Source organism: Rhynchophorus ferrugineus, unplaced genomic scaffold (genome assembly GCF_030347505.1).
Source record: "Rhynchophorus ferrugineus isolate W39M unplaced genomic scaffold, kcgeb_rfMv2 rfM1, whole genome shotgun sequence".
Lineage (NCBI taxonomy): Eukaryota > Metazoa > Arthropoda > Insecta > Coleoptera > Curculionidae > Rhynchophorus > Rhynchophorus ferrugineus.
In genome coordinates this window covers 26,417,703-26,445,142 of record NW_027472580.1, presented here as the reverse complement: position 1 = coordinate 26,445,142, position 27,440 = coordinate 26,417,703, and the positions used below count along the sequence as shown (strand labels likewise).

Below are 27,440 nucleotides of genomic sequence, written 5' to 3'. Positions count from 1 at the left end.
ACTTATTCTAAAGTCAATATATGTCCAATAATCAGATATGATGGTATTAGATGCTTAGCAATAGAAGCAGCAGTAGCAGCAGTAGTCTACACACTTAACTGTCACTTCGCATATTTAGCTGATTAGCGAGTACGTTGGGATGCACTGACACGCTTTCGAAGTACTTTTTGATACACAAACACGTTGAATTACACTTGTTTTTTTGTTTGTCATCGACAATGGCACGCAACATTTTATTTTGGAACCGTTGTATGATGGATATATTAGACTTGCTAGCGGTTCCCCATAGTTGGATTCCATATGACCAAACAGGCTTGAGTATAGATTTAAACTATTATGATAACCTGGATTGCCACCAATAAACCAATACATTAGGTAGAAAAAATTATTTAAAATTGAAATTTTGGAATTTAAACCTTTGAACTGGACAACGCTTGCTAGTATTTTTTTAAATATCTATTAATAAAAAATAAATATTGATTAAGAGAATAGTAAAGTCGAATTAAATCATAGCTTAAAGGAAATATTTTTGCCATCAAGATAATCATTAATATTCTTGCATTAAACGAAACATTCCTTCCGATAGATTTGTAGAGACTGAAAGACACTAAATTTGAAATTCCGAACATTCCCGTCTTAACTTTGCAAAACTCGTAACTTTTCAATTTTGCGTTTGTCATTTCTTTTATTCCGCTCGACAAGAAACAAACTGAAATGAAACATCCGAAATGAAAGGGGTCTTCTTTCATTTTACTTTTTATCCAGCAATAATTGAAATTTAAATAATAAAATAGAGGATTAATATATAATATAATGATTTAATTAGTATTAATTTGAAAAATGAAAACTATAAAGTGTTAAAGAAATATAACGTCCTAAATTGCATATTCACATATAACTATAAGAAGCTATACAATTTCTGATTGTAATCACAAAATCGGAACCAAATTCTTACTACTGCGTTTCAGTCACCAGATGGTATGAGTTATAAAACCAAGAAAGAAGATTTCCTGCATCTAAGCTTTGATATGAAACCATATAGGAGATCATTTTATAACATGGTAACACCGATTTTTTTTTAAATGTACAAACGAAACAAACAAATTGTATTCCAGAATGTAAGAATTCAAATGAAAATTCAAAATTTCTTCTTCAAAACATTCTAATATAACACAGAAATGACTTTAAAAATATACAGCTATAAACCGGATGTCTTCTAAGTTGGTCATTCTTCAGTCGGTAGGCTTAGTACCGAAGACCGTGGTTCGAAGCCCACGTTAAACTATAGGTCCAGTCCAAATAAACCCCCGTTGGTAAAAAGAAGACTTTAAAATATCTTTAAAAAATTGCCTGGAGTACCCTGAACATGACATTGCAATGAAAACAAGAATGAAAAACAAGAATTATGTGTTAAGTGTTTATTTTGCGGGTTGAGAGAAGTCAATAAAATTTTAAAAGAGAATTTTACATATAATTTTGTTTTAAACGTTGTAAAAATGGAAAAGCTTTCATTAATGTTGAATGACAGGAATATGATTTACACACATTATATTTAAAATATAAAAAAAGTAAAAATTTCAGTATATTCCCACTTAAAATTATATTCTTAGGTTAGTCTAAAATATATCATATTGGTTTTGATTTGATATTGTAGATATGCGCAATGATTCACACATTTATGAATATTTATAAGTCCAGAAACAATCGACCATCAATAGTAGCCATTTCCCAATTAGTTTCCTATAAACAATTTACCTGCTATTGTAAATATAAAATGTAATTGATTTTGAAAAATAAGAAATTAAAAAAACAAATATTTAACACTAAACTTTTAAATAAACAAAACAAGGCTTTTCCGACGATATTTATATATAACTTCTTGGTCGATGATTGATTAATATATAATCCAATAATCAAATGAAAAATTTCTGTCTAATTTTAGCTATGATTTATCATCTATTACATGATTAAAATATAATGTAGTGAGAATTTTAAACAGAATACAAACAAAGAAACTAAATAACAATTGAACAATTAAAAACAAATAAAAGTTTTGTCGCCATTTTGTCACAAAAAAAGTATATTAATATAGATTTTTTTTCCACTACGTATTTCTTAAGCTGAACTTTTGGATTTTCGAACGCGAATTCCCACTACACCAGCAGTATTACTTCTCATTTCAAACGCCATTTCAGTCTATTCGCGTAGACACTCGACCATTTTTTCCAGTTTATTACTGTGGAGCAATTGAAGACGACGATTGTTCGAAACTCTACGCTGTCTGAACTGGGTCAAAGCTTTTATCCTATTGGAAAGTTCCAAAAGTCGAATTGTCCATTTACGCCCCGAAATATACACCGCGCTCAGTTCGGTTTGATTCCGTATCAGCTTGCATTTAATTCCACCTTAACTATTCGTGTAAACAAGATATTACTTCCGAGACATTTGCTATGTCCCTCGGGACCTGAACAAACTTTCCATCCACGATGGAATTTTACCTCGATATTACGTCAGTGGAAAGGTATTTATAGCTTGAATTCTGCACTCCATCCATCGAAAATCGCAATTGTACGAATGTAACAATCAAATAGTGATGGTACATCATTGGACTAATCATATTTCTGGCGAAAATATTGTAATTCTACAATAAGTTGAAAATAAGAATAATATCAATATTTTTAATCCAAATAATAATTAGATGTAGAACCCTATTAAATTAAAAATAATTTTTTATCTTTTATAACATCTTTATTAGATACGCTTAGTACAATCTTAATTTACAATTAATTTATGTCTACTTTTCATTTGTACTTGGACTAATTCACAAGCAAGAAGAGTGCGAGATAATACATCAATACGTATTCCTCAATTATAAAATTGTAATAACTTATAGTTATTATTTACCCTAAAGGTATACCCTTTATATAAGTTCGTATGGTTTTGTTCGCATCAATCTATTGACATCTTGCGCGCTGTCCGGCAGTTGTATTGCTCCCACGTTAGTATGATTAAGTAATCTTCTTTCGTGTTTCAAGGCGAAATCTTGGACAACTTCACAAATCCATTTGATTTTCAGGTCATCATGCAGTTCTTTATTGGTTACGTAGCAATAGGCATTGGTAATCAATCGAAAAACCTTGTTTTGATACCGTTGTAAGACTAGTTGATTTGAATTTTTAGTGCAACCCCATATTTGCATCCCATAGGTCCAAATTGGCTTTATAATTGTTTTATAGATCAACCTCTTTGATTTTAGATCAAGTTGAGAGTATCTTCCGACTAACCAGTATAGTTGTTTCATTTTGGTTCTAGTGTGTTGTGCTTTTTATCTAACTAGATGTTAATTAAAAATAATGTCTATTATCATTAATATTGTTATTATTTTAGAGGATCCCTTTTAACCAACTAGGATGTATATGAGCAGGGCTTGGAACCACGATCCTGCTACAGCCTACTGATCTTGCTACAGCCTACCGACAGTACGGTGACCAATTTGGAGACATCTCAGATATCCCGTATTACTTAGTATGATTCTTGGCGTATATAGAATGGATGTTTCTTGACAGATTTTACACCATTGCCTATAAACAACCACAATTACGAGTACTAATATAATGTATCATGTCTTGGCTAAATTTGAACTCGTAATTATCATTGTAGTAGGGAAACTATTCTGTCGCCTAAATCACTGCTGCTACCAAACTGACAAAATGATATTTTTGAATTTATGATATATGAATAATTTTATGGCAGTAATACAATGATTATAAAATATATATTAAGTTCAGTACTTTATTAAGATAATAACACAAAAAATATATGTAACCTATATAAAAGTACGAAAATTAACTGTAAATCGGCTTAATTCTCCTATTTGAAGTATCTCTATAGATAGCACTATGCAGCTGCCTTTTTATCTATTTGTACTCCATCACATTTTTTATGACGTTAATATATAAAGTATATCATGTCATGTAACCATCAGTGTTTAATTTCATCTTACCTTCATTTAACGAGCCATTAAGCTTCCGAAACTGAAGTTGTTGTGCTGAAGATATAATCACATCAGTATCTTCATTCTTAAAAATGTTAGCTTTTATAGTAAAGATGAAGATTTTACTTTACAGACAATTTATTGACAACTTATATCATAAATACATTTTAAATCTAACATAATTTACTGATATACGAAACACAATATTTTAAAACTTTATAATCTTATATATTGACTTACATTAATTTAATAATGGTTCTCATTATATGTGTATATAGTCAGAAATATATTCCCTTTTTGTAAAACTTTTAAAATAATTTAAAGCCATCTTCATATATCACCATCCACGTTCTATATACCGGAATATATATACCTCGATATAGTTATAAGGAAGTTATCTTAAAAGTTTTTCGCGGACTATACTTTGCTGGACAAAATTATTATATGATGTTCATTCATATGTATTATTATATGATGACATTATATAAGAATCGAAGTCTAATAAAATCTAGCATAATACTATCAAGTAAATTAATCATTTTTTTTGTCATAAACTTTTCAACAGTCCATCGATGGAACTAAAATATTCGTTTGCCATCAGTACAAGATGCTTTTTTCCGTAATTCAAATTAAGACTTACATCTTTCAGAGCATACATGATTTTCTATGGGATGTATTTCAGCGACAAAATGGAACTTTTTTTCATTGTGTTATATGCAATAATATGCTTAAAATAAATCTTATGTTTTATCAATTTTATTGAACAAGGTATAACAATTACAGTAAATCTTATTTTTACTTATCATTCTCCATGAAAATTACCACTAGTTTTTAATAATCACATATTCATAATACATTCAGATATAATAAAAATTATAATTTTAATTTAAAATATATTTTAAATTATTAATTTTTATAAATAAAAATATATATTTTATCAAAACAAAAATCCCGCGGTACAAGGTCTGATGAATACGATGGGTGAAATATCGAATATTACAAGTTCCGTATCTATGCCGAAAATGATACATCGGCATTTGAAAAATCGATTTTTTTTACTTCAAACATCCCTGTTCTATTGTACAAACGAATTAATTGAGAAGTATACATTATCCCCAAGCTCTAGATTGATAATGATAATGATATTGCATCTCCCAAGGTATTGTTTATTCCTAATTCAACTTCGACTTGTTGAGTAGCATTCTATTTCTTAAAAAGAAGGTAAATATTAGATCGATCCTTCGTTCAGCTCTATAATCTAAAAAACTTTACTTATGAGGTAAAAATCGTAGCTAAAAAAGCAGAATACTTTGAATAAAATTAGTTATAACAGTTTATATAAAAGTACTCGGTTTGGTTAAGGCATAAGTCAAGCACACGTCCTCCTATTGTTGCGATAGTCACGGGTTCGAATCTTGCTGGGATATGGTCGTAAATTTATGTTTGTGAATGCCCAAAAATAAAAGTCCCGGTCATACCAGTAACTAGGCTGGTTAAGAACGGACGTTTTTTGGGATGATCTCTAGATGGGTCACTTGCCAGTCGGTAATCTTAATGCTGAGGACCGTGGTTTGGAACCCATGTTAAAAAGGATTGGCCTAATGCAGATAAAACCTAATTAGCAAAAAGGAGACTCAAAACAAAACTCAAAACTTATTTGTACAAGTGTATGTTATATGTGCCACATATAAGATAAGTGGTCCTGAAAATATTAAAATCATTCCAACTAATGTAGTATGTAACATAGAAAAAATAGAAATTTCACGGTATAGGCGACCTTGGGCAAATGTTTTGTTTAGTTCAATCAACCGTGGCGCTGCTATCGCAAATTGTGATTGGCTAGTTTAAATTCCTGGTGCCGCCACTAACGTGGAATGTGATTGGTCGATCAAATTGTGTGAAGTCAGCATTTTCTATGGCCGTCCATTTTTAAGTTTGTCGTTTGAAGGTTTTGGTTTTTGTTTAGATCAAGAAATCTTTGTCTTACGTTGTGCATATTTTCTGTTTTACATTAATTATTATGGAGTAATAATATAAAAATTGATGACAATGCGCGTCAGTGTAGTAAAAGATGTAGTGTACCGGGGTAAAAATCTACTACGGAAATTTTCCCAAAGAATGATCTCGCTCCTTTCCAAAAATGGGTTGATCAAGTAAATAGTAGTAAGTTACCCGGATAAACCACAATGCAAATATATCAACGTCATGGTGTCTGTCACGGACATTTTAGTGAAAAATTTAGAATTACCCTTCCTTCACGAACAGGTATTAGGGTAAATGCATATCCAACATTGTTTTTATCAGGTATATATAAAATTATCTATGTAGATTATACATGTAGTAGACATGTCTGCTTATATATTGTTTGTTTACAGAAAATCAAAACCTACTTATGAAGATGTTAGTCGTAATAAAATTCAATTAATCTACCAAGTTGTTCGTATACAGTGTGATGTCTCTACATAAAGAAGTCTTACAAGAAGGTAAAAATTAAAATAACTGGATAATTAGTAGTAATAAATACTTCTTTTAGTTGTAAAATATCCCTAAACTATTTGTAATACTTTAACTTTTTTGAACTATCAGTGTTCAATCATTTTATAATAGAGATATTGTATATTTAAATTTGATTGCCTTCTTAAGAAAATAATTGTTATGGCGCCATCAATTAAAAACTTAATTGCTACTTTTAGGGGATTTATTACCATAACAAAATCTATTTTGCCTAAATTTACAAATAACTACATTTGTTTAACAAATCTTAACCAAGATTGCTTAAATAATTTTGTTGGATCTATTAGAGGTCATGGAGGTAGAAACAGCATCCTTCACCTAGTATGTTCAAGAAATCTTTAAAAGGACACATCATCACTTTAATTTTTTCACATCATTCTTCCGGAGAAAATTGTGAAGAAGATGAACATGTTAGATAACTTATATTCTTTTTTCACGTGAGATCTAGTACTACTTGAGGTTGTTAAATCATCAGTTGAGTCTCTATTTTCAGTTACAGAGAACTTTGCTCTGAGGAAAACAAGAGTCTAATATTGTATTTTTGTCTTATTTCAGGCTATTTAACAAAACTTCTGAAAACGAGACAACATGCAATATTGTATGCATGTTAATTGTCTATATTCTATATTAAGTAATTCCACAGGGCCATTACATAAGATTTTCAAGACCAAATTTTAAGTTATTATGAGTTGTGATTGTATTTTTGGTTTAATGAAGTTAATGCAATATCAAAAGCGAAGGATTTAAAGTTTACCTTCAATATATCAAGATAAGTTAGAACTCTCATAGATCCCATAAAATTGATGGCACTAAACAAATATGGGAAGGCATTATAAAAGAATTATAGATATTTTAATTTTGCCTAGAATAGAGTTCATAATTGTTTTTTTATGCTTTTTGTTTATATATATTTATATTATTTACACTTATGTATATTTGTATAGGATTTTATTTTAATAAATTAATTTTAAAAATTAAATTTTATTTTCATTTAAATACTATTGGCCAATAAATGTGACATCACAAAGTAATCAGGCGAAATGGCAGACCAATCAAAGCAAAGTATTTTCCTTACAGGTTTCTACATAACTATTTTAAACTAACCAATCAAATTCACGTTGTCAGCGCCGCCAATGATTGAACTAAGCAAGACCTTGCTCCACTACTTACCATTGGAGTTGCACACCCCTGGTATGTATGACGCTTGACAATGTTATAAATGTCATAAAATGCTCATTTTCTAAAACATTTCAGCATTTTTCAAATTAAATTTAAAACAATTTTTCACATCCTTTTTCAATTCACATTGAACATAAAACCAAAAAAAAAATTAATTGTTAAATTTCGTTTTGTCAATATGATATAGAGGTCATTTGTCGACGCGAAATTGTTACTGGTTGGAGGGAGTCCCGAGGGAATAGTCGACATTCGTTCGCTCGGATTGCTGCCTCGGGAAGAGATCAGGATCCGTATGAAAAAAGAAACATTTCGAGACAATCTGTGCCAATCGACAATCGATATTCCCCAGGAGGGAGATGATTTATAAATGCGGCTTATCGGTATCTTATTGATGAATGTAACACGTGGGATCGAAGGAATTGGCAGAAGGGGAATGTATTCTCAGGAAACTTCCGCAAGATATATATAACAAGAAATGGGAACGGTTTTAGACTTTTTTTATTAGCGTGATAAAAATACTCATATATGTATCAAGTGTTACATATTTATAAGGTGATATATAATATAAAAGGATAAAAACCCATTATCGGACACTGGCTAGGAACAGCCCTTTATATTTATAGAATACAAATTTTATCTGGATGGTATTCCCACGTTACTCTTATACATAATAATAGCAACTAATTACTATTTAACTCAATATATGTACTACCATAATAAATAAAGCCTTTTGATATAAAACGAAAATGGCCTATTTATTGCTCAAAATTTATATCGCCCCCTTCAGAATAATCACCCTCTGATAAAATATTGTAGCGACCTTAAAGCATGTCGAATTTTACATCTTACAGTAGATATTTTTAGTTCTGTTTAGACGGTTTGGCGACGGCCAAAGAAGGTCTGTTGGCATTCGCTTGCAATCAGTAGAGTGTCGGTAACATGAAAAGAAGTGAATAAAATGGACGAATGCGGTGTGGACGGTAAATATATACTCTATAATAGCCGCCGCCGCCGTTGAAAATATGGATTCATGCTCAACGAACGTTTGCTCCTAACAGCAGATGCAATATGTATAGTGAACTCAAAATAGCAATGACATGAAAAACATTGCAATAACATATAACAAAACTTTAATATAAATAAAATAATTGAATAAATATTCTATTAAATATAATTTATTTTAATATAATAAAACATCTAATACATATATTATAGAGGCACTTAAAACTACAATTAATTATACAGCCACAATAATTTATAAGTTAGAGTTGTTTTACTATATATACATTTAAACTTTTTTTCACACTAGTATAGGTAGTGGCGTGGGTCTAGGCACGTTTTTTATGTAGTGGTATCCCCCGAAGGCCTAATCCACATAATTAACAATTGTATATCTGAGTAATGTATTTTAGTTTCATTAGGGTCATATTTATGTTTTAGGTTAGTTCTTGTTTCTTTCGATGCAATGTATACTTGTAAAGTCATTATGATATTACTATATTTCTCTTTAGTTTGTCCTTTTATTATCTATATACATATTTCTTGATAAGACTACATTTAATCACTGCATTCTCCTTAATGCATTTGCAATATCTGCAAAACAGTTAGTGTTATTTCTCTCCTCATACATGTTAACCAAACGTTCACACTCTATAATACAAATACAATTCCCTACAACTAAAGTATATTAATTTTATACTGACCATTAGTGGTTTTCCCTTTCATCACCCTGTCTTGGTAATCGTCAGTATTGAATCAGAAACCGACATTCATAAGGTTTTATTCAATCATTGTCACTTTCAGAAACACTAATCAAGTGAATAACTAAGTTGTTTATTTCCAATATATCAAAAACTTGCTCAAGATTCCACCATTTGTCAATTTCTTCTTCAATGTGTCTGATCGAGCTGACACAAACCGACGGTGCTATTTTTAATAATGTCTCTTCCCATAAATCCAGACAGTTCTGATTTGAATATCCTCCTCGACCTGAATATCTATTGTAATAATTCTTTGCAATACCCCGTATCAACTAAATTATAATAACATTCAGTAATCTGATGTACTATGTATTTTTTCTCAGGCTTATTTCTAAAAAAGTAAATTATATAAAATGCAATTAAATATTTCATTTATATTTACCGACTAACAATTTGAAATAGTTCATTCTTTAACCTGATTTAACATAATTTCCTCGAAACTTATTTTATGTACTTTAAGCCATTCCTTAATTGCAGCCTTTGTTAGTGAACTTGTTGGGATTTTCACCAGTGTTCTATATATATGGTAGATAACTATAACTCATGGTTTCTCCAAATACTTTAAAAGCTGATTTTCAAACTACTGCAAAGACAAGTTATCGTTCATTTCTTCATGGTAGTCGCCCTTGGACTTAGAGGGACACTAATTCTGCACCAGATATAAAACCATTCCAGTGTCCAGCATGAAGAACTATATGACTGCGATGAATAAATGTTATGGCTAACAAAACCTAATCGATATTTATTCAAACATTTACCTTTTTTCATCAACTTTTGTTGCCTTTACACTATATTTATTATCATCTTGCCATGAGCCACCCAATGTACCATTCTAAAATATTCATGTCTCCTTTAAATATATAAATTGATATATTTCTTCTTTGATTTTGTTATATGTTTTTAAAAATTGTATTCTTTTAAAAGCAATCTCTGGAACAATCAAGTTCGATTAAACCCCTTTGTGGGTTATCTTTACACCAGTTAAAATCCTATATTATCCAACAATGTATGAACGGATGTTTTACATCTCTCAAATAGCTGCATATCTTTTGGATTTTTAGGGATACTTTCCAGACTAACAATTTTCTCTGAAATAATTGTATTAAATTATGTTTCGATTGAAAAAACTACTTACTGTTTTATACATTTCGTATATTTGATCTCTGAAACACCAAGTTGATCTTGATTCGTCACCCGTTTCGCATAAACACGGTTTCTTTTTGATGAATTTAAGTTTATATTGTTTTTTATGTTTTGACACATTTTAGTGACCGTGTCCGTACTATTATACAGTCCAGCTGCAATTCTATATCTTTTTAAATAGAATAAAATGACAAGTATGATATTTTCTGACTGTAAAACGAATTTACAACTTTAGACAGACACATATTGACACTAGCTATTTTGAATTGACTATATGTTTCATCGAAGGCCACGGAATGTTCGGTATCCTACGCCAAATTTCATTCGTTGGCTTTCGTTGGCCCGATCTGTACGCAGCATTATCCGCTTATTTTATTGAACGTTCCCCACGGCGATCGGTCATAGTTCATCCATTGTATGAAACGTGTTCGAACTTGTTCGGTTTAGTTTTCGTTCTATACTTATGGAGCGGAAGATACATTACACTACAACATCTCCGGATTTGGCGCATGCACAATCTCCTGCATATAATAAACCATAGAAAAACATACACTTTATTGCCTTCCTTTTCTAATGGCCGTCCAATCTTTCCGAGTCGGTCGGTACGGTTGATCAAAATATCAAAAAAATCTAGAATGTTTAGATATTGTGTTAATATTATAATATTACATCAATAAATCTATAGTAATAATAATTAAATTGTTGTGTTATTCTTGGTGGCCTAACATACATTGGTTTTAAAATATGGAAGAACAAGGGTAAGTGCAGAGCCTAAGGTTAAATTTTTAAGTTATAAAATCATCACACATCATCAGTTTTATTTATAATGGGAATTTTAGCTGCCAAATTTATACACATCATTTTGAACGGCCTGGAATAGATTGAACAAGAACAGAGGAGAAAATTATTCTTGTTGTGTTGGAAGTAGTCAAGTCATTAATGAGGTTTGTCCATCAAGAATAGTAGCAAAAACTGTAACAACTGGTAATAATTAGACATTTATTTTAAACATAATATATTTTACTAATGATTTAAATTTTATTTTATAGCTAAGATATAGCTAGAAATTTTTGATAGTAAAAATCAAAAAATGTGAAATTCAGAGAATCAGAGAAGAAGAAATTAGACAGCATATTGCTACAATATAAGAGCAGAGGACAGTGAAACTTTGAAATAATTAAATTTGCTAACAAAAGTAGGCGTGGATCAAATAAACAAAATATAAAACAGTCAACGAAATCCTAATGATCTAATGACAAGGAAAATATAATGCATTATTATGTAAGAGTATAGGTAAACAAATTATTGTTTTGTAAATATAATGATGTATTGTCTGATATTTCTTTCAGCTTAAGAGTACAATAATCCATTCATTTTAGGCTAGTAAATGTACAATATGTTAACCGAAAGCTAGAGGTAGTCAGTTCATTAATGGGGTTTGTGGATCAAGAATAGTAGCGATACTATTTGGAGATTTTTAGGAATATTTTACTGTTTTCATATATAGTCGTGGCTTTTTCTTTTGATTTTAACCATATTGGCTGTGTTTGATCTAAACGGTTTTGGTCTTTTTTTATAGTAATGTTTATTTGGATGATTCTTGGTTAATTGTTCAAATATGTAAATTTATTTAAATATGGTGTTTTTATAAAAATAGAAAGGCATATAGAAACTATTTTTATTATTTCATTTTATTCAATAATTTTTTATATATTTTTTTATATTTGTGTATTTTTATTTATAAAAAATAATGATGATTTGTAATATGATGTTTTTATAGAAATAAAATAGCTGGACATATATTAATTGTATTTTTATTATTTCATTTTAACCAATACTTTTTTAAATAAAATGTGTTATTTCCGAAAATTTTCCATATTTATTTACTTCCTGAACCTATTTACCTACTTAATCTATTCGACATTAAATTATCACGATAAAAAAAAAAGTAAATAAAACTGTATATACGCATGCGCCAAACTCGGATTATTGTCTGTTTTAAAATTAATTGGAGCCAATATGCGCATGCGCCAAATCCGGAGATGTGGATTAATGTATCCTGCTGACCTAGGTTATTATTAGTTTTGAAGTTTTATGCTTATACCCATGTACTCACGCTTTGGTGCAAAGTTAAAAATTATAACGTTTGTTGTCTAATTTAGATCATTTATTTAAATACATCCTGACATGTCTTCATGGGTTTGTAGCGACCTTGATGAATGTCGAATTTTACATGGTGGAATAACGGTCTACAAAGTAACCAGAAATATAATCCCAGATGTTGAACACGGGCGGGGTGCCAGCAGCGTCAACTAGAACGACTAGCTGGCAACCCCGAGACGTTTATCTGGGATGTTATTGAAGGGTATTTCCAATCATTCAGTAACCGACCATCGTTTGGTTTAGACGTGCCACCATCGACTGCCCAAGCCTTGTCAACAGGTGACACCGCTGCCAGCTATCTGTTTTATCTATTTTGTATTTTCCATATTTTTATATTACTTTGATAAATAATGGTCACATAATGTAAACACCACTGTTTCGTTTCGTTTTACCTCCATTCACTGAGCCATATCATTTACCCTAAAGGTTTAAAAGTGTTTGATGCCTTTTCTATATAAAATACCACGTGCCCATCCTCTATTCCCGCATTTATATTCTAATTAAATACAAATTTGTTGCTAAGTTTAAAAATAACTGAAATATTATGTGTTCTTACCATAGTATCGTGGGTTACACGAGGAGAAAACTTGTCACGAAGGAACATCGTTTCTGCAAAAGCCAATCATTTTGATTTATAAATCTCTTCAGTACTCGAACCTGACGTGTTGCTATCTTCAAATCTTTGTCGCTCCCTTCTAAATGAAGTCAATAAAGATTCCATCTTCTTTTTTATATATGTTACATTGGTATCAAGTACTTTTGTAATTTCTGCCCAATCATCATTGGTTTTACTTTTAAGTTTATATTTAGAATGATTGGGGTTCCAGAGACGAGGCTTTTCTCTATATAAGTCTATCAATAAAAACAACTTATCGTCTGACCACTCTTTTTTTTATTCACCATGTTAACTACTCAAAAACAGCATAAAATACGTGCACTGCCTTCGCTGTCTAAAAAGGCACTAGCGTCCGTTCATTTCTCTTGATGTTACTGACACTCTACGATTTCCAAGCGAGTGCCAACAAACCTTCGTTGGCCGTCATCAAACCGTCCAAACAGAACTAAAAAATCTCAACGAGCCCATTCGTTGGCTTTGGTTGGCCCTGTAAAGCCCTGTACGCAGCAATAGACGTCTGCTCATTTGATATGACATTTTAAATCACACGGTTTTAATAGAATCAATTAGCGGCGCCCTCTTCTGTGGAACTTCTGGAAACTTATTTGTACACCTACTAATACGAAACCTAATTGAAAATAATTAAATTGGGAAAAAACAAATATCAATATAGTTTTATTTTATTCAAAAGTGAATATACGACTAGTTCACAGCCATCCAATTCGCCAGATTTAACTTCCTCTGACATATTTATTCATATCTTACGTCTTAATATAAAATATCAATATAACAGTCTTTCCAATTTTCACCTCAGAGATGGGAAAAATTTATTGAAGCCCAATGAATATTATATTAAATTGTATTATAAAACATATTTTTATTTCAAACTATAAAATTTAAAAAAAAGCATAGTAAAATGCGTGTATGGCAAAAATTAGTATTAAAATAGTATATCACAAATATAGTTAAAGATACATGACAAAATAAGTTACTTAAATTTTTCGTACAATGTTATAAATATAATGTAAAAATAGAACTGTGAAATTCATTATTATCTTGGGATAATTTTCAGCTGGTAACAAGTTCATATTGACGAGTCAGTTTCATGTCTAAATAGCACCAAGCCATGTTTTCCTGCCGGGAAAAGTTATAATAGCTTACACGTAGAGTTTAGAGATAATGCTCGCTATAGGAAGTCATTCTAACAATAGAAACTTTGTCGCAATGTTAATGCGAATGCTCTATTCGAGATAAAAGTGGTTTCAATGAACATATCAATAATAAAGTTTAGATGCTAGCAAAATTGTTTTTAAAGAGTGATATTTTGTTGTAAATATATCATATCAAAAAAACTTTATTTCTATAGCATGACTTTATTTGTGATTTTTTCTATTTTTGCAACAGCATCGTCATTAACCGTAACAGACTTAAAACTTTAAGGGAATTAAAAAGTGAGAGTACAATCAGTTTTGATGAAGATAGTCCGTGTTTATGCTTTTGGCAAGATAGATAGTTTGGAAATATAAAACTGCGATTGTATTGTAACAAAAATCAAAAGCAAAATACATAACTGTCTATGTGTCAAAATGTTTATGTTTTTTCGTTTATAACTAACATAAAAAAGAATATAATAAAAAGCTAATTTTATTAATGAATATGTTTCTAAAAATCATCTTTCTAAAGAAAAAAAAACATGAAAGTTCCTTGCTGGGTTCTGCCACTTCAGTACTTTCTAAAATGGGAGGAATTTCCTAAATAGAACAACAATCTTCTTCATACGGATGTATAGAAATTTTACAACACAACTTATTTGCACAGTAGAAATGATTTATATAGAATGCATAACTTTCTTTACAAAGCTCATATTTTTACAAATAGTTCTTTGTGATTCTCCAGATAGCATTAGAAACAAGCTTTGGGCATAACAATGCAATAAACATAGGGAAACATAGCTTCAGCTAATTTTGAGTTTCATGCCTTTTTTTGCAAACCAACACTGTGATGCTCAATGTCTGATTATGGAAAAATATCCATTCTCAAGCTACGAAAAAAATAAAACATATAATGGTACATAAAACTCAGAAAGTTCTCTTTTATGCTTATTTAAGTATACTGGATATTAACATTTACAAATCTAGCAGATCTGATAAAATACTTATTTTGTGAAAATGATCTACTGATATTTATAAAACAAATGAAAAAACATTGGACATAAACAATATCTGTATTTATTACATATTCAAATTAAAATAGTTTTTGCAAATTCCAAGTACTGCCAGTTAAGATAAGAAAAGAAGAAGAAATATTTTTCATAATGATTTTAGGTGATAAAGATATCAAAAAACCTATTCGGTGTGATACAGAAATACATTTTTTATATATAGACATTTAAGACAATGAAGTAAGTTTGTCCATAAGTACCTTCAATTTATATACGAAATTATATGCAGCTAAAATTAGAAAATCTTATTGATACTCGTACCTGCAATTAAATGTTTCACACAATAGCAAAACATTCTCAACTTTATAACACCTATATAAGATTGTGTATACGTATGTTATGTATTAAATATGCTACTTAATCTATATATATTAATAATACTACTAGATATTTTAGCTAATAAGAGAATATTTGCAATGTATATAGAAGAAAGTGCAGGAAGAAGAAAAATGGTTACCACATGAACTAACAAGAGAGTATTTATAGGCGTTAGGGACTTGGAAAAATCTAACCTCAAAAATAAAAAAAACTCAACGCCATTTTAATAATTCATTAAATTTAATTTGATAATTTTATAAAATCTTGTCACATTCACCAACAATTAAAAAGCGCATTTAAATGGCAATTTAAAAAATATGTTTTTCCAAAATTTCTACAGATTTCCATTTCTACTTCCATTATCGGTTTATTATAATTTTAGGCCTTTCGAGGATCTTCATCTGAAAGCATTATTAACAAAATTATCTTAAAACGCCTTACATTATAATTAAAAAAATGACATAACTTAAGATACATTATTTAGTCTTATTATTACGGTGATAAACTAAATTTGTTTATACATATGCGTTTATCATTTTACGCGAAATTATGTGTAGTAAAAGTAATATCTAAAGCCTCTTTTATAAACGCATCATATGATCTTGTATTATTAAAGGAATTAAAAATTTTCTTGAAACATCTGCCTTAAAAAAATCCTGCGTCTTACATTTTTTTTTAATATCTTGACTGTAACTGTTAGATCATGCACAAAATAAATAACGACAATCCTATTACTTTTAAGAATTATTAAGCAAAATTTATAATACAAATGTTGGTATGATTAACCAATGTTGGTCTTAAATCACGAGACATATTCTTTATATAGACACCATTCAACACAATGAAAACAACGAATCGTATATTCTCTCTAAAAATTTATATTAACCAAAATACCATATGCTGTTCAACTTTGGTTTTTTGAATCTAGAACCGGTATCGAAAGGAAGTTATGTCAAGAAACTGACATTTATCCAAATTAAAACACTTTTTTTTAGTCGTCAGAGTAGTAAATCTCAACGAGATAATTGGCTCTGATTTATGCTCAACCGAAGATGGCAGATTGCTGTATGTTCTAGTTGTATTTAATCAATCTGAACTTAAATAAATGATTTTGTATAAGTCCATTTATCCAATTTCGTTAGATAAATAGAATTATTGTGATTGCTGATTACTGTCGTATTTCCAATAATAAGATAAAGAATAGTAATTAGCGAATTACGTAAAAAACATGTTTTAGGTTACAATAATTTTATCTCCGTCTTACATTTTTTTTTAATATCTTGACTGTAACTGTTAGATCATGCACAAAATAAATATTGACAATCCTATTACTTTTAAGAATTATTAAGCAAGATTTATAATACAGATGTTGGTATGATTAATCAATGTTGGTCTTAAATCACGAGACATATTCTTTATATAGACACCTTTCAACACAATGAAAACAACGAATCGCATATTCTCTCTAAAAATGTATATTAACCAAAATACCATATCCTGTTCAACTTTGGTTTTTTGAATCTAGAACCGGTATCGAAACGAAGTTATTTCAAGAAACTGACATTTGTCCTAATTAAAACACTTTTTTTTAGTCGTCAGAGTAGTAAATCTCAAAGAGATAATTGGCTCTGATTTATGCTCAACCGAAGATGGCAGATTGCTGTATGTTCTAGTTGTATTTAATCAATTAATCATTAATCTCAACTTAAATAAATGATTTTGTATAAGTCCATTTATCCAATTTCGTTAAATAAATAGAATTATTGTGATTGCTGATTACTGTCGTATTTCCAATAATAAGATAAAGAATAGTAATTAGCGAATTACGTAAAAAACATGTTTTAGGTTACAATAATTTTGTCTCCGTCTTACATTTTTTTTTAAATATCTTGACTGTAACTGTTAGATCATGCACAAAATAAATATTGACAATCCTATTACTTTTAAGAATTATTAAGCAAAATTTATAATACAAATGTTGGTATGATTAACCAATGTTGGTCTTAAATCACGAGACATATTCTTTATATAGACACCTTTCAACACAATGAAAACAACGAATCGTATATTCTCTCTAAAAATTTATATTAACCAAAATACCATATCCTGTTCAACTTTGGTTTTTTGAATCTAGAACCGGTATCAAAACGAAATTATTTCAAGAAACTGACATTTATCCAAATTAAAACACTTTTTTTAGTCGTCAGAGTAGTAAATCTCAAGAGATAATTGGCTCTGATTTATGTTCAACCGAAGATGGCAGATTGCTGTATGTTTTAGTTGTATTTAATCAATCTGAACTTAAATAAATGATTTTGTATAAGTCCACTTATCTAATTTCGTTAGATAAATAGAATTATAGTGATTGCTGATTACTGTCGTATTTCCAATAATAAGATAAAGAATAGTAATTAGCAAATTACATAAAAAATCATATTTTAGGTTACCAGAATTTTGGGTATATCTAAATCCTCTCTTGTGTCCACATTTTTAATAATAACACCCTATTTAAGCCAAATTGAAGTTTAGGGACCATAACCGTTATTATCTCAGGTCTTCATATAATCCAAAGTTTTGGCTATATTGTTATGCGTGAGTTTTTCCTCTTAAGAATATATTACTTCGAGAAGAAAGTTTTCGGCTTCTCGCTAGTAAATTTCAAAAACTTTCCTTTTGCATTTAAATCGACTTTATTAAACTAAGTACTCGATTTGACCGATGATTTGCCTTTTGTCTCGTTGAAGCAGAGCATCTCTTTGGGAACAAAAGTTTTCAAAATGCTTTTCGAATGAATATATGTTTGTATATTCATATATTCGAATGAATATATGTAAATGTTTTATAATACAATTTAATATAATATTCATTGGACTTCAATGAATTTTCGAATATGTTCTGTTTAACACCAAATATATTAAATTTAAATGTGGATCGGTCGTGGTAAGTTTATATCTTGAAAATATATCTGCTCTATTATATTATAAATCAAGGTAGGCATGGAAAATAATTATTCCATATTAACATTTCCAATCATAGAAGTGGAGTTATAAGGAAAAGTTAAAAATCATATGAATCAAATTACTTCAAAATAAGGATTGTTAATAATTTTAAACTAAAAAAATAAGGATTACAGCAATCAAAAAAGACAACAGACAATTTTAGAAAAAGTTGGTGCAATATTAGTACAGCAGGCATGTAGAAGCAATATTGAACTCGTTTAAAATTTATTAAATATTCTTGTTTGTCTTGCTTTTTTTATTTTAAACGCTGCACTATATTGTTAAATAAATCATTTTTAGTCAAATAATAACTGATATTACTGATATTCATTGTGTAAATAAGAACACCATACATCATTAACTGGTCACCAATTTGTGCCCTTAGATTATTCGTTTCTTCTATGAGGAAAACCGTTGTTTATGCCAAAATTCGGTTCGCACAATATGTTCAGATTTTACCTTGTAACCATTTTAAAAAGGATTACAGTCTTTGAAAAAATGTCCCGATTTTTTAAATTGTTACAGAGACCCCGACCTTAATTCATCACAACTATGCCTTCGCTAATGATTTCAAGCTATATCCGAAATATAAACAACATTTTTTTCTTTTTAAAAGCCAAATAGTTTTTTGCCTTGATCGAAGCCGGGTTGTCATGTTTTTACTATGCTCTGAAAGGCACTGTAATAGACAATTAGAACAACCATGCTCTTTATTTTAATATTGACTAACATGTTATTATTGTGGTAAATGAAAGTCAATATTTTAATCAATCAATGGCTATATCAAAGGATCGAAAGAAAGTAAAAAAAAAACATATTGCATTAATAAGGTTTTAGAGTTTTTTTTATTGAACATACAATAAAATCGATTTCTATGTGGTTAAAAATGAATGTCAAAAATAATTCTATAATTCATCTAATGTTTTACTTCTTAGAAATACATTAATTTTGCAGAAGTTTAAAATCCACACAAAAACGTTCATAATTTACAATTAGCAAACAATGAAATTGCGCGAGAAAGCATCAAAATCATTTATTTAGCACGTTAATTACATTCCGTAGTGTATACATGTGTATGGTCTTCTACAAGAATAGATAAAATGATCAAATCTGTTCCCAGATATTGTCCAAGTTTATGGATACATATGTCTATATTACATTCCGAATATAGAAAAGTTATTAAATTTAATTTTTATTCAGCAAACCGATATATTTTCCAGACCATGTGTTTTTTTAGGTGGTAGAGTAGTAAATTTATAATATGTACTGACGGGATCTGATTGGTTCATGTCGTTCTACAGTTTATTTATTTTGTACGCCATTTTCAAAGTGCCCTATATAGAGAGCAGTGTGGTTAAATTTATACGTATATATTATTAAATAATTATAATATAAAATAACTATTATTTTATATTATTATCAAATGTAGTAAATCGGTAGTTGAAATGCATTATCGTTCTAGGAAGTGTTGTGTGCCCGGATGCACAGATACTGAGGAAATAAATCATCGTTTTTCGTTAAAAAAGTACCCGGCGATCTTTAAGAAATGAGTAGAAAACATTTAAAATCCTAAACTTGTTGGGTTATACATGAAACAGATTTATGATCGTTACCATGTCAGACATATTTGTGATACATTTAAACTTTCCGTTAAGTACTTATGAACAATTTAGTGATGACGAAAATAATACCACGGGCCCAGAATATGTACAAATGGAAGTGGACCAAAATCAATATGATATAGAAGGTAAATTGAAGGAGTCAGTCACATTTCTGTTCGTAATTGTTACCATTAATTTCTAAACTGTCTTACTTTATTTGTAGTGCCTATTTCCACCGTTCCAGGCTCACAACCAGGGTGTTCGAAGCAAGTATCATCGACATTTGAAGAAACTTCAAAAAGTAATGGTAAAGTTTGTATTCATTCAGCCAGTATCCCCCTTTCTGCTCATTCTTAGCGTTAATTACTTGACTCTATAACTTCAGTTCAGATGTTCCTATAAGAGCAAACAAAGTTTTACGTTGTACCATAGTGTACATCTCAGGTTATTTAGTAAAACCTTTGAAAAAAGAAATTAAGTGTGACATACAATTATAAATAAATCATTAAATCCACAAATTGAGAATAATTCGATAGAGACATGACAATATCTCGTGCTCCAGACTCCAACAAAATTATTTTGTTATACTGTCAGAAGGTCTTTGAGCTATGTCTTATTTTATTCAACGATTTTTCCACGTCGATAATATAACAAAATTTTTGTCAAATGATAAAAAAAAGTAAATTTAAAACCCTTCAATTGTACATTTCATAATGATCTTTTGGACAAAATATTGAAAGTACAAACAAGGTTTTCTATATACTTTTGACTAAAACAGGTGAACAGAATATTAAGAGGGAAAGACTCAAAGCTTGCTTTCAGTATAAGAAAACAAAAAGACTCTCAAGAACAAAAAGAACTCTGATAGAACCTATTAAATTGATGGCACAAAACAAATATGAAAAAGAAAAAAGACGGAAGAGATAACTTTGATTTGCAATGCACCAACGTTTTTGCTTACGGTTTATATATATGTGTATAATATTTATATTTCATAGATATATTTATTTTTATATTATATTTATATTTTGTACATAAATTTACATTATATATTTATATTTATTTATTTTTAAATATTATTTTTATATTTAATTGAATTTTATTTAATAAATTTATTTCGGAAAAAAATTGTTTTTTATTTAAATTTCACTGGTCAATTAATAATGACGTCAAGGCTGTCACGTGCCAAACATTACTAATGAGCCAATCAAATGTCTTCACAATAAAATATTTTTCTTACAGGTGCATATAATGGAGATTTAAATTGACCAATCAAATTACTTGAATGGCCCATTATAAGCAAAACTTTGCGCCAGAATCCCCTATTGAGTTGCATCACTATTACTCTATATTGAAGGCAATGTATTTCAATATTTATTGGATAATAACGCAGCTCAACTCACAATGACAGGTTAGTAGTTGATGGATCAATTATTTCCAGATGTTTATATTTTTCTGAATAAATGTCCTTTTAAAGTGAAAAAGAGATCAGAATACACGCAAACGCCTAATAGTAAAAATAATTTTAAAATAATTAAGCACATATATTTCCATTAATATTGTTATGCCAATCACACCATCACTCCCAGACTATTTAAAAAGGATACAACCAAAACAAATAAAATGCGATCACGTAAATCATTCTCGAAAACTTAAATGTTATCATAATAATCTGATTGTTTTTAGGAATTATCACATTTTACGGTGCAAATATTAGCATAAGGATTCGGTGCTGACTATTAGTCACGAGACTGTCATCACGAGAGTCTATTTTCACGATTTTTTATGGACCATCTGTAGTCCAAAGTTCTATTATTGAAAGAAGTGTATTAGTAGTACGTTTTGTTTTCTCGAAATATGCTCTAATTTACAAACTGCGTTTCAAAAAGTTTATTTTGCGCGTATTGTGTGTTTTTAAAATCAGTATCTAAGGTACAATATTTGAATAAAAAATTAATATGTTTGAAAGTGTAATTCGATGAAAAGATAGGTTATTGTAAATATTTGACATTTAAAATCATTCACCATCATAGTCACGTTCACACAATCATCATCATCATTATTTTTGTAATAACTGTTCTTCAATAATATTGCTACGAAATTATTGTAAATGAATGCGAATAAAAATGAAGAAAAGCAACTGAAGTATCGAAAGAAACAACTTTCAATAATAAAGATCTGCAACAAAAAAGCTGATTTAGTACTTTTAACTGACTTCTATGTGTCCTTAGTATGCTGCAAATTAAATAATATGGAGAGGATCTCAAGACGTCAAGATTTTTTGCAATTTTTTGATTATTATAGAAATAAGAGATTTTAGTTTAAACTAACTTTCAATCTGAATTATTATCATTATTCGTACTAATACATAATATCATGTAAGAAAATATAGAACGGCATTATTGAGGAATTACGTAAAGGGCACCTGATTTGTGATGGGAATGCTGAGACGTACACTTTTTGGATACAAAAGCCGACGCCTTGACCGGGAATCATATAGTTTCTTAGAGTCTCTCGAAGGGTACTTGTTGACGTAATTGATAGACGAATGTTATTGTAATCACCGTTGTAAATACCAAGAAACGTTTACCAAGAAATAAAAGTATTTCTTACAATCATTAATGCTTTTACAGTTTTAGAAGCGTAATTACCTTCCGAATAAAGAGAGACCTGTGTGAGCTAAGACAACAAGCATGAACATGTTAGAACTTGAACGTGCGCGGTTTGAAGTGCCCAGTTGTACATAAAGTCATTACGTGTTATGGTGAGTACAGAGTTGAATGAAGCGAACGTTCAGGGTCTGCGCGAAGATTCGGCATGGATTCGGCGAAATCCGTTCGCGATGATCGAAATCAATTCGTGCGGCGTTCGGTTCTTCTAGGATTTTCATTTGTTTGGTTCGGAACCCTGTATTCTTTTGTTTATAACCATACTTTTACGATGGCATACTAAAATGAAATCGACGGTACGTGTAGTGTTCTTTTCCTAAAAAGCAATGTTTATTGCTGATATATGTACTGATAATAATATGTATTGTCTAATCTTTTTTAAAAGAGTATCAAATTATTGTAAGTATGGCCGGTAACATAATAAACAAAGTTATGATAAGGAAAAAAATACGAATAATATTGAAATTCAGCTCGTTTTGAAGTTTAAGCTAAAAATATAACATAAAACTCTTATGTTTATATGGCTTTAGCGTTATATTTATAGATTCATGAAGAGATTTCAAACATTTACAATTCTGTAACGATTACAAAATGATCCAAAATCATGAGAAGATATATTCAGTCCCAAGAGAAAAGAATGTATATGTGTAAATTTCACTATGAAGTAGACATAATAAAACCTTAAATTAAGAATATTACCCTTATTTGGTGGCACAAAATGTATAAATGGAGTCATCAGGCAATCCAATGATAGGGACAAAATTATATAAACAGGTATGAATTTGTATTTACTGCATGATCTATTTCATATATATTTTATTACTATTTTGAAGGTGAAATATTTGTTAACTGGGTTTAAATTATTTCAGACACAATGGCTAAGTAGTATGAAAAAATAAAAGCTGACAAGTGCAAGATGATTTGGATGGAAGAGCCACAGTCCTTATAGGAGGATATTATGCTAGTATCTTTTCAAATTATAAAGTAACAAATAAACTAGCTAACAAGCACATTTGAGACATATCTTGGAAAAAATTAAGGAGTAACTCTTTCAAACATAGGTAAGTGACTCTTTTGTCTAAAACTATTGTGTTTAATGAGTTTTACTTTATATTTTAGGTCGATGATATAGTTCTTTTTGGAAAGAAGCTAAGAAGCGATTGTTGAGTATAGTGCGTTTAATGGGTGGTTATTTTTACATGTTCATGTATTCTTCACATTTTAAAATGTTTGCATTGTCCTATGAATTAAATAAAATTAGTTGGCAAACTTAATATTTTCATGTTGTTAATAATTATTTTATATGGGATTATTATTAAACATATTTTCTCTCACCAGTTCTTTTTCACCAATACTTTTTCCATATTATTTCACAAATTTTGTACTACGAAGACTATCGATAAATTTATTTCCCTTCAATGAAAGATAAGAAAAACATTTTATAATTTTGACACTTTTTTTGTAATTATCATTTGAAAAATAGAAATCATAGTTAAATGTTATTGCAAATTCCTACAAGTAAAATATAAATATTTTAATTTTTCGTATTTTTAATGAAGTTTTTATATAATTATATGTATTATTATTAATCATTAATATATATAAAACACATGTTTATCATTCAAAGACATCTTTATAGTAATAATTAAATAACAAGGAAAAACAGGGTAATTTTTTCGAAACAGAAACATATGTCATTCATATTCCCGCCAATTTTTCCTACGTTCGCTCAACTTTGTTGGCCAGATCCGCGGCTCCTGGAACTTCGTTCTGTTCGTCACCAAGCGCTGAAAGTCATTGTAGCGAACACTGGAACTAAACAAGGTTCATGCGCACTACGACTTTGAACCAATTTTGAAACCTGTTCATCACGAATGTTCGTCGAATTCAGTTCTGCTCATGCGCATTTTCAATTTTCCCACGAAATTTGCCCTGTATGCCCAGGTCTGTACCCACCATTAGCTTGTCATTGTTATGTGTTGTTAAAAATATGATGCTATGTCGTCTTCAAGTATGTGAATTAATCTAACAAATTCTGTTATATTCGTAGCAAAAACTTAATATTGCAGACTTTGTAAGAAAAGTATACACCGCATATTTTGCCTTAAAACTTGGAGATGAGGATTAATTTTAGGCAGCTTATAAAGTTTTCAGACGATGTGTTACCTTCGAGAAGACCTTCGAATTTTAATTACTTTAAGTTTGATTGGTAAGGCGCAAGCGGAAGTTCCACAGTGACGACTGTTACTTCTGTTCGTGTATTGTGAAAGGATATAAGGCAAAATAGAAGCATTAATTTTCATACCAGAAACTGTAATCAATCTGTGAGTGATCCTATCCCTCATGGTGCAGATATAACAGTCTTCAAGACCTCTTTGTAAATAAACGAATCAATCTTCCCAAAGATTCTAAGCTACCTTGGCTGGTTTAAGACGCATAAGCCGGAACACACTTCTTCATTCTCACCTAAATTACTTTCTGGAAAATTTTGATATGAGTTGAAAGCAAAGTGAACGATATCACCAAAATATTAAAAAGATTGAGAAATGATACCAAGAAAAACTTCACGTCTCAATAATATAAGAATATTGTTGGGCGCTTCAGATTATTCCCACCTTCTAGATTATTGAACAAAGCAAAAATATAAAAAGAGGAGACTCACTAAAAAAACATAAATGATTTTAGTTTGTGTTTAACATAATTACTAGTGTTGGGAACTATCAACTGAAATTGACTATCGACTATTTAGTAATTGACTACTTTTTACTATCAACTGTTTCAGTCGCTATTTTTGGTTCGACTGATTTTATTATTTCTTACCAGTGATTGTTTCAGTCGCTATTTTCGGTCCGACTGATTTTGTTACTAATTACTATCAACTGTTTCAGTCGTACTTTTAGTTACTATTTTTGGTCCTACTTGTTTCATTCGACTGATTTTTAACATTCTGGCTCTGTCATCCTAGCCGCGACCTTGACAAAAATTTACCCAATTTATGCTTACATAGATTTATATGTAATATATGTAGTTTTATGAATTTTCTGGTAGTTTGCTTGTAAATAACAATATATTGTATATTAATATTATAGCATTTTAGTACGATATTTTTCAAGATTGTTAATGTAATAGGGTAAAAATATTAAAATTGGGAATGACAAATAGTATAATATGTTGACTGCTTTTAGGTAATATTTCGATTTTTGTTAAAAAATATTTCCGTGCAATAATAAATAAAGCATTTATATGATTTAATTCAAATCATTATTAATTATGTCATGGATTAGCTTTTTTCTATGATTATGTATATGTTTAATTTTTATATAGTATTTATGGTTATTATACATCTTTAGTTTTTAGGTTTTGTTTAAGTTCTATTGTATTGTCTATATTTATTATAGTATATTACTTAAGAATAGCAATTAACACATTAGAATACAATAAAACATTTGTGGGGTATTATTCCATTCCATAGAAAAATTCCATTCCTTTTTACAGATCCACAGAACATTCAAATATAAAAGTATATAAATTGTATGTTATGTATAATTATTATAATAGTATTCAGTAATTATTTTTTTCTTCTTTTTTTAAAGTTAGTTCGTGAAGAAATTTATGCATCCCCGTCTCGCTACCATTGGAAAATACAAACACATATAAAATTAACTGCCCCAAGCAACTATCTCCATCCTTTTCTCTCTCACAATTTGTACCGGAAAGGATTCGTACATCTTCATCTGACACCACGAATTGAAGAACAAACAGTCGAACCGTCCATTTACTATTTTTACTAGTAATTAATATTTTCAGTCGTTAGTTTTTTGACTGTCGACTATTTAGACTGTTTTGCGACTATCGACTGTTTTCAGTCGATAGTTCCCAATGCTAATAATTACCCAAATTGTCAAGAGAAATATCGTCCTATTATAGTCATTTTCGGATTCACTGTACCCAAAAACATAAAGATTACGTTACAAAACCTAAGCAACTGTTATTTTTTTGTGCAGACCTGTTTAATCAGTTAATTAATATTTGGATGAAAGCTTTTCTATGGCAGAGATACGTAGAAAATATAAGGTGGAAGCTTAAATAAGTTACCTCTAAAGAAAGTTTACATTACTATATATTGTATTCGAGATTTTAGACTAAATGGTCAAGCTGTTCTTTCATGCATTAGAAAAACTATAGAGACTGTTATAACAATGCAAATCAAGAACGATGAAACCATGGAAAGTGTTAAATCATTCTGTACGTTATGTGAATTTT

The 27,440-nt window shown here is 29.7% G+C and overlaps 1 protein-coding gene and 2 long non-coding RNA genes across 6 annotated transcripts in view; 2 read left to right on the top strand and 1 right to left on the bottom strand.

The window, feature by feature from the left end:
* The window catches only part of LOC143206581 (uncharacterized), a 43,257-nt gene extending 39,742 nt beyond the window's left edge, over positions 1-3,515 (top strand). The window contains exon 3 of the long non-coding RNA XR_013008462.1: positions 3,388-3,515. This is a non-coding gene — a long non-coding RNA (uncharacterized LOC143206581). The remainder of the gene's footprint in view (positions 1-3,387) is intronic.
* Positions 1-27,440, bottom strand: part of Pde11 (Phosphodiesterase 11) — a 456,074-nt gene that overhangs the window by 404,760 nt on the left and 23,874 nt on the right. The window lies entirely within an intron of this gene.
* On the top strand, positions 23,401-23,951 carry LOC143206580 (uncharacterized). The gene is made up of 2 exons (XR_013008461.1): positions 23,401-23,473; positions 23,722-23,951. It is a non-coding gene; the product is annotated as an uncharacterized LOC143206580 (long non-coding RNA).